Source organism: Canis aureus, chromosome 23 (assembly GCF_053574225.1).
Source record: "Canis aureus isolate CA01 chromosome 23, VMU_Caureus_v.1.0, whole genome shotgun sequence".
NCBI lineage: Eukaryota > Metazoa > Chordata > Mammalia > Carnivora > Canidae > Canis > Canis aureus.
In genome coordinates this window covers 17,374,985-17,383,582 of record NC_135633.1, presented here as the reverse complement: position 1 = coordinate 17,383,582, position 8,598 = coordinate 17,374,985, and the positions used below count along the sequence as shown (strand labels likewise).

General features: G+C 42.4%; 1 long non-coding RNA gene across 1 annotated transcript; it reads left to right on the top strand.

The window, feature by feature from the left end:
- The first annotated feature begins 2,668 nt into the window (after window positions 1–2,668).
- LOC144294677 (uncharacterized) lies at window positions 2,669–5,167 on the top strand. Its single transcript, XR_013362077.1, has 2 exons — window positions 2,669–3,842; window positions 4,890–5,167. It is a non-coding gene; the product is annotated as an uncharacterized LOC144294677 (long non-coding RNA).
- Window positions 5,168–8,598: the final 3,431 nt, after the last annotated feature.

Sequence of the window (8,598 nt, the reverse complement as noted above, 5' to 3'; positions counted from 1 at the left end):
CAGAAAAATGGATAAGTTTGCCAGGACCAGGAACAGTAAAATCACTCAAAATAGACCTTAAGGCCAGTGCAGCCGCCCCAGCCCACAGTTCTCAAACCTGCTGCTGCCTCATGAGAGACCTCAATGGGAAGGAGAACTGGCAGCTGCTTAAAGGAAAATTTAAATTCATTGACCCTTAAAACTTGAAAAAGCCTTTCAGGCCACATGAGTGCATGTAACCTTGTTTTTTCCTCTTCCACCAAATAGAAGTAGGGTGGGAAGGGGAGACTTGCACTCCTTCAATAGAGTCCCTTGTCAGGGATCAATTGTACTATGGCCTCTGAATGCTATTCTCCTTTCTCAGGGTATAGCTTGGTGCCTACTTAGCACTGAGCAGTAGCTATCAGCTTTACCCTCATGCTGGCTCCACCCTCTGTTGGGCAAAGCCAGGTCACCTCCTGCCAGGCAATTGCTGGGTGAAAGTCCAGAACAGCTTTCCTGAATAAACAAGTCAAAGAAAGCCATTTCCCAGCAGTGGATGGGCCTGTGCTCCAGAAGCCTATTTGCAGTTCTGTCCTTTGGAACTTAGAAGACATTCCCTGGAGGAGCGATGTTATGCATTGTAGTGAGTTTTCCCCGGCTAGATCACAGCATTGATTTAACCCAGAATGGACTTGGAAAGCAGTGCTCTAGAACTTTCCTTCATGAGTAATAGATTTGTTTTGTTTTTTAAAAGATTTTATTTATTTATTCATGAGAAACACACATGAGACAGAGACACAGGCAGAGAGAGAAGCAGGCTTCTCGCAGGGACCCTGATGGGGAACTCAATCAATCCCGGGGCCCCAGGATCATGCAGTAAGCCAAAGGCAGATGCTCAACCTCCTGAGCCACCCAGGCATCCCCATGGGTAATAGATTTGTAGTCTCTTTTCAGTTTATAGACATTTGAAGAGATAGGCATGGTATCCACTGATGTCCCCCACATTCTGAGCTGCCTCAGATATGTGGGGTGGGTTGATCTCAGTGACTCCTAATTGCTAACACAGTGGCTTAGATTTTTCTAGTCTCATGAAGCCCTTGCTCCCCTTTCCCACCTACACACTTAAGGCTGATTACTACTCCAGTTTTTCTTTAGTTTCATTCCTCAAGGTATCCTGGTGTTGGGCCAGAAAAGGCCTGGGTGAGAATCCTGGCTCCCCCACTTATAACAGTTGCATGAGCTTTTTGAGCTTCAGTTGCTCCTCAGCAAAACCGGGGTAGTGTATACCTAAGGGAGACTTGATGTTGCCTCTCCAACACCTTTTCTTCTCTTGGTAACTACCATAACTTTTGTTTTAGGGTACTCACATCTCTGCCCAACAGATTACTCCATTCTTGAAGGCTCAGGCCTAGTACACTTTCATTTCTAGGCCATCTTGTAGTTGTAATGTTGAATGTGGCTTAATTCAGGCCTGTAAGCTTGCCGAAATTTACTGGTTACTTCCAGGGAAAAAAAATGTTCCCTGTCTCCTGCTAGGTAAGAATGGGGGGTATATGTAGTCCTAGTAGCAGCAGAAAGCCACTTTGAGACTGCAACCGGGGCCAGCCCTAGAAGGAAGCTCTCACTGTGGCTGGTAGAGTGAGGAGATAGAAAGCAGGACTACTTGAAGAAGTTGCTAACCTCCTAAAACAACCCACCCTGAAACTTGTTCTTATGTTGTTTCCAGTGTGTAAACTAGTAATCCCCAGCACTTTATGCCATTTTGAATTGAGCTTTCTGTTCTTGCAATGGAAGACAGGTTAATCGATACATCACAGCAGGATTTACCACGGATTTTTTTTTTTTTTTTAGATTTTATTTATTTATTCATGAAAGAGAAAGAGGCAGAGACACAGGCAGAGGGAAAAGCTCCCCGTGGGGAACCCGATATGGGACTCCATCCCAGGACCCTGGGATCATGACTCAGGCTGAAGGCAGATGCTCAACCACTGAGCCACGCAGACGCTCTTACCATGGATCTTAAATGAGATAAAGCATTCACAGTATTGAGCACAGAGCCTGACTTATAGATATGACCTCCACTCCTCCAGCCCAAGGGCATTAGCTGGACAGACCACAGTTTCTTAAGCCTTTGGTTGAAGATAAAGAAGAAGTTCTGGCACAGCAGATCCTTGGCATCTTGCCTGGACTGGGAGGTGGCCCTACTGGACTGGTTCTAGTTTTAGGATCCACTCTTTTGGAAGGAGGAGACTCTGTAAGCCTGAGGTTCCCCAAGCCCCTGGGCAGTATGTGCCCTGAAGAGGGTTTGGGATGAAGAGAAAAGAGAGGAGAGAACCATGATTTGCTGGAACAATAGCAAAAGGACCTATATCTGGGTCAGGGTAAATCTCTTTCTTTCTTTCTCTCCTCCTTTTCCTCTTTACCTCCTAATCATTTGCACACTCCCATTTCTCAGGCCTGGACAATGAGGGAAGCCAGAGTTGGGAGGGATTGCTGGTAAGGGAGGAGAGGCATTTATAGGAGAGGGAAAGGAGATCATCTACTACTGAACTCTGATGACTTCTTTGCATTTGAGAGTAGCAGGGATCTCAATTTTCAGATGAAACAGTGGATTTGGACTCCTATAGAAGTTTTTCAAGGCTGGTGTCTTGGAGTCTTTGCACAAGAAATAAAAATCTAGGCAGGGCAGCTGTTTCAAGGACAAAGGTTGTGTTGTGACTGTAGTAGGAGGGAGGAGTCATTTGGAGTGCATGTAGTGGTTGTAAGTTCGATTTCTGGTCATTTCATCATCCCCAGATTTAGACCTGAGTCCCTACAGAGAGGAGGCTGCAATAAAAGAATAAGTCAACACAAAGCTGGCAGAGCTGACATCTATATAAGAAACCTGGCTCACGTGAGATCATTGCTTTATAACCTCGCTATGTAAGAAGAATAGACCTCATTTTAGCACAGTTCTTTTGGAGTATGTGAGAACACAGGATGGAGCAGGAGTGTAAGAAAATACTTCTTCACAAAAATGGGTTAAGGATGCCATGTTCCAACAGTGAAATGAATGCCTAGACGTGAAAATAGAACTCTAGTGCGATCTGACTAGAACAGGATTGAACCGCCAGCTTCTTATCTGGATACTAGATTTATGACTGCGGTCAGGAATTGCCCTGGCCTTTGTTTTTATCAGCCACATTCCATTAATGCTTCATAATGAATCCGTGGTCAATAAAAAAACCCAGTTGTTTTTTTACACGAACTACTGCCAAGCCAAGAATCCCCATGAATCGTACTGTGGGTTTTTTTGAAACTAAATACAAAACTTAACAGTGATTCTTGTTGAATTTAATGGTGTTCAGGTTATTTTGCATCTTGCTTTTTTCATCTATTAGCTATTGCTCTAAACTTTGTGCTTATCTTCTTCATTTAAGTCATACATAAAAATGTTGACTATGGCAGAGTATAAGAAGAGTGACTGTGACTTTGCATGGGAAACTTTCTGTTGATGGAAGTTATTTATCAACTGTTTATATGGCTATTCAAGCAGCTGCAGAATCCTATCACAACACTATTGTACCATTCACCTTCCTGAGCTTATCCATCACTGGATTGCGAGAAACTGTGTAACGCTTTACTACAATCAAGTTAGACTGACCCCTAGTAGTCTGGTCCTTCCGCATACCTTGCTTAATTTTTTTTTTTTTAAGATTTTATTTATTTATTCATGACAGACACAGAGAGAGAGGCAGAGACACAGGCAGAGGGAGAAGCAGGCTCCAAGCAAGGAGCCCAATGTGAGACTGGATTCTGGGACTCCAGGATCATGCTCTGGGCTGACGGCAGGCGCTAAACCACTGAGCCACCCAGGGATTCCCCCCAATGCCTTGCTTATGGTAAGCTTTCCATAAATGTTTGTTGAGTTAAATGGGATTCCCTGAATTATCAGCTTAATAACCATATATTTGGAAACAGGGAAAAGAGGCATGATTAATTGATGAAACAGTTGGCTTCCTAGTGTTCTATGTAATTCTTTTCGTTGTTTTAAATCAAAATAGAAAAATGTCACATATGATAGGAAAATAAAATGTAGACTAGACTATTCTGGACAAAATAAATAGACTATTGTGGACAATAATCACTATGCCAATTATTATTTCTAATACCTATAGTTATATATTTTTTCTTTAAAAAACATAATCACTTGAAACATTATCTTTTATTTAACCTATTCTGGCCACCTTTCTATAACTGAATATGGATCTAATTCTCTTTTTAGTGTTTTAACAAATTCTCTAAGTACTTTTGGTTCTGATTTCACAGTCATTTGTCTTTTAATTATGGAGCTAATCCATTCTTCCTAAGGTATACTGAGCACCTACCATATGCTGGACCTTGGATCAGAACAGTGGAGACCTAAAAAAAAAAAATGAGCAAGGTCCTGGCCCATCAGAGGAACATCCCATGGGCTCTGAGGCCTTGGTTAAATACAGATAACTGTAATTCTTTCTCTGTGGGGGCTCCTTGGAGCCTGGCATAGCAACCAGGAGATGTTCAGGCAGCTGAGGCTCTCATCACAGCCTGAATTCTTCTGTCACTCTTAGATCTGGGACAGCTAAAACCATTGGGCTCTCTGCTTTCAGACAGCTCCTGCATAGGCAGATGAACTATAAAGAGGGACTTGCTCTGAATGAGGACCCTATGCCCATTCCCTACATCTGTGGTTATCAGATAGGCACAGGGTCCTGATCACAGAGACCCTAACAGAGAGGAGAAGAAGAAAAAGCCAAGAAAGCAGAAGCCAACAGGCTGACTCTTAAGGTGACCTCTGTGAACTTGGCTTCTGGTGTGCACACCTTTGTATAATCCCCACTTCTTGGGTGTGGATGTGGCCTCTGACTTCTTTTTTTTTTTTTTTTTTGTCTGACTTCTTTCTAATCAAGAGAATACAGCAAAAGTGACGGAATGTACATGATCATTGATTATGTTGCATGAGATCTTAATACCATCTTGCTGAACTGCCTTCTTGGCTTTGAGGAAGCAAATGGCCATGTCAGGAACTCCATGTGCCAAGAACCCGCGAGCAGCCTTTAACTGCTGAGGGTGGCCGCTGGCTCAACAGGCAGCATGCACCTGAAACCTGGAGCCCTACAGATACAAGGAACTGAATTCTGTTAGCTGAACTCTGAATGAGCTTGGAGTAGCTTGTTCTCTAGGTGAGTAGCTTGTTTTCAGATGAGGACAGAGCCCCGGCTGACACTTAATAGCAGCCTTCTGAAACTAAGCAAGGGGTCCTGTCCTGTTATGTCATATCTGGGCTTTTGAACCATAGAAACTGAGGTAGGAGTGCCCGGGTGTCTTAGTCGGTTAAACGTCTGTCTTCAGCTCAGGTCATGGTCTTAGGGTCCTGGGATGGAGCCCATTGTCAGGCTCCCTGCTCAGCAGGGAGTCTGCTTCTCCCTCTCGCTGCTCATGCTCCCTCTCTTTGTCTCTCTCAAATAAATAAATAAAATCTTAAAAAAAAAAGAAACTGTGAGACAGTTTCACACAACAGTGTGTGTTGTATTAAGCAGTTAAACATATATATATATATATATATATATATATATATATATATATATGCTGGAGCAGGCACTGTGGCAATGTTGTTAAGCAGCAACAGGCAGCTACTAAAGGTCTCTTTTGCCTTCCATAAGAACTGCCCAATAAAAAATAGCCAGAGGGTGGAGAGATTGGAAAGGAAATTTAACAACCTTTAGGAAGAAAAGAAAATGACTAACAATGAAAGTTTGCTGTGAAGCCCTTCCATGTTTATTCATTCATTCATTTGTTAAAAGATGTTAAATTGAAAGTTTGGACAGATACATCAAGATATGTGTATTAGGTTTTAGGGAAGGATAGTGTCATGGACTAGATTATATCTCCCCCAAAATTCATATATTGAAGTTCTAAACCCCGCTATCTCCGAATGTGACTACATTTGGAGAGAGGGCATCTGAAGAGATAATTATGTTAAAATGAGGATGTTAGAGCAGGCCCCAATCAAATCAAATCTGATTGGTGTCCTTATAAGAAGAGGAAATTAGGGCACATAGAGAGACACCAGGAGTGTATATGCACAGAGAGGTGAGCATATGAAGAGTCAGCAAGATATCGGCCACCTGCAAACCAAGAGAGAGGTCTCAGAAGACTCCAACCCTTCTGATCTTGGACCTTGATCTTGGACTTCCAGCCTCCAGAATGATGAGAAAATAAGTTTCTGTTGTTGTATTTTCTTATGGTAGCCAGAGCAGGCTAATATAGAAACCACTCTAGATATTTTAAGCACAGAAGGATTTAATATAGGAAGTTAGGTGCTTTCAAAATCGTTGGAAGAGCTGAGTAGCTAGAGTTAGGGACTACTGCCAGAACTAATGTGTTCAAGAAAGCACTGCTGTGGCTGTGATCTGGGGATCACAAAGTTGATGCCTCTTCTGTCACTTGTAGCCATGAGCATCCCAGCTGCTTCTTAACAACCAGGAAAGTGGGGAGTAGTCACTGAAAAGCTGAGACCAGCTGCCCCTCTAGCTTTTTATAGTTGGGTGCACATGACCTTAATTGCGAAGGGAAAATGGCTGTGGGGTGATGCTTCCCATCCTACATATGCCTTCCTAGTTTCATATGAGGACAGACACTTAATTGAATTTAGTATCCCGGCTGCAGGGGAGTTGTTTTAACTTTTTAGCCTTTGTAGCATGGGAAGGCACAAAGAAGGATGGGGGAAGGCATGTTGAAGCCTATAAACATATTTAGCACCACATGCTAGATGTCAGAGCACAGCAAGTGCCAAGACAAATCAATCTGTAGGTATTCAAAGTAGGCACTTGAAACTGATAACAGAATTCACTGGGCTGCTCCCCTACATCAGTGGTATAAAAGAGAGGATTTATAAAGAGGATTTCTTTAAAAAAGCTGTGCAGTTTGATCACCTATCTTGAGTAACAGAACTGAGTGCTTCTCTCATCACTTAAGGTGGAAGGAAAGGAAGACAAAAGGACCATCCTGAGAGCTTGATATGGATCTCCTGCTGTTGTGGGCATGGGAGGGTTCATACTTGGCTTTTGTTTGATGTTTGCCTTGGAAAATGTAAAAGATGGAGACAGCCTGGGGAGCTGCTCAGACCTTGGTAGTAAAGAAGTGCTTGATCTGGACAGTTTGTTCTGCTAGAGTTTGTTGTTGCAGAGAATATGTCATGTTTCAAGAGCTGTGGAGAGTCACAGGACAAGTAAATTGAAAGAATTAAGGGAAACACTTGAGTTGAATCATTGAAGAGTTAGCTAAGCTGAGATGGGCAGAGTACAGCATTTCAGGCAGAGGGAACAGCACATGCAAAGACTCAGGCACAAAAGAGGCTGGGATATCTGTGGAAAAACTAAATATTCATCATAGCTGTGGTGTAATTTGGGTGTGTGTGTGTGAAGAATAAAAATTGTCTTGGAAAAATGTCCTAAGCACATGTTGTGTTTCTGAGTTTAACCTTCGTCTTTTAGGAACTAATGGAATTAGTGGTAGGGTTTTTTCCTCTTAAATTAATACACTTTATTTTTTAGAACATTTTAGGTGTACAGAAAAACTGAGCAGATACTATAGAGTTCCCACATAGCCTTACATGGTTTCCCCTATTATTAACATCTTACATTAGCATGATATATATATGTGTACATGTGTGTTTTATATATATATTTGTTTTGTTTTTTTAAAGTAGGCTCTAGCCCAACATGAAGATTGAATTCATGACCCGAGATCAAGAGTTGCATGCTCTACCAACAGAGCCAGCCAAGCACCCCAGCATGATATATTTATTACAATTAACTAATCTATACTCATATATTATTATTAACCAAACTTTATTCAGATTTGTTTAGTTTTTACTTAATGCCCCTTTTCTGTTCCAGGATCTCATGTTACATTTTTTTTTAAAGATTTTATTTATTTATTCATGAGAATACACAGAAAGGAGAGAGAGAGAGGCAGAGACACAGGCAGAGGGAGAAGCAGGCTCCATGCAGGGAGCCTGACGTGGGACTCGATCCCGGGCCTCGAGGATCACACCCTGGGCTGAAGGCGGCGCTAAACCGCTGAGCCACCCGGTCTGCCCTCATGTTACATTAATTGACATGTTAAATTAGGCTTCTTCTCTTGGCTGTGACAGTTTCTCAGACTTTTCCTCTTTTTGATATTTTTGAGGAGTACAGTCAAGAATATTGTAGGATGCCCCATTGTTGGAATTTGTCTGATGTTTTCTCTTTTTTTTTTTTTTTTTTTTTTTTTCAATTTTTATTTATTTATGATAGTCACAGAGAGAGAGAGAGAGAGGCAGAGACACAGGCAGAGGGAGAAGCAGGCTCCATGCACCGGGAGCCCGATGTGGGATTCGATCCCGGGTCTCCAGGATCGCGCCCTGGGCCAAAGGCAGGCGCCAAACCGCTGCGCCACCCAGGGATCCCTTGTCTGATGTTTTCTCATGATTAGACTGGGGTACAATTGGTTTTCAGTATAATTTGATGTACGCTTTACAAAAGTGATTTGAGGGCAGCATAAAAGGTGAGTGACATGGAGTGTATTAAGTTGGTATGCTTTCATTAGCAAGCCCTACAATGGCTTACCATTACA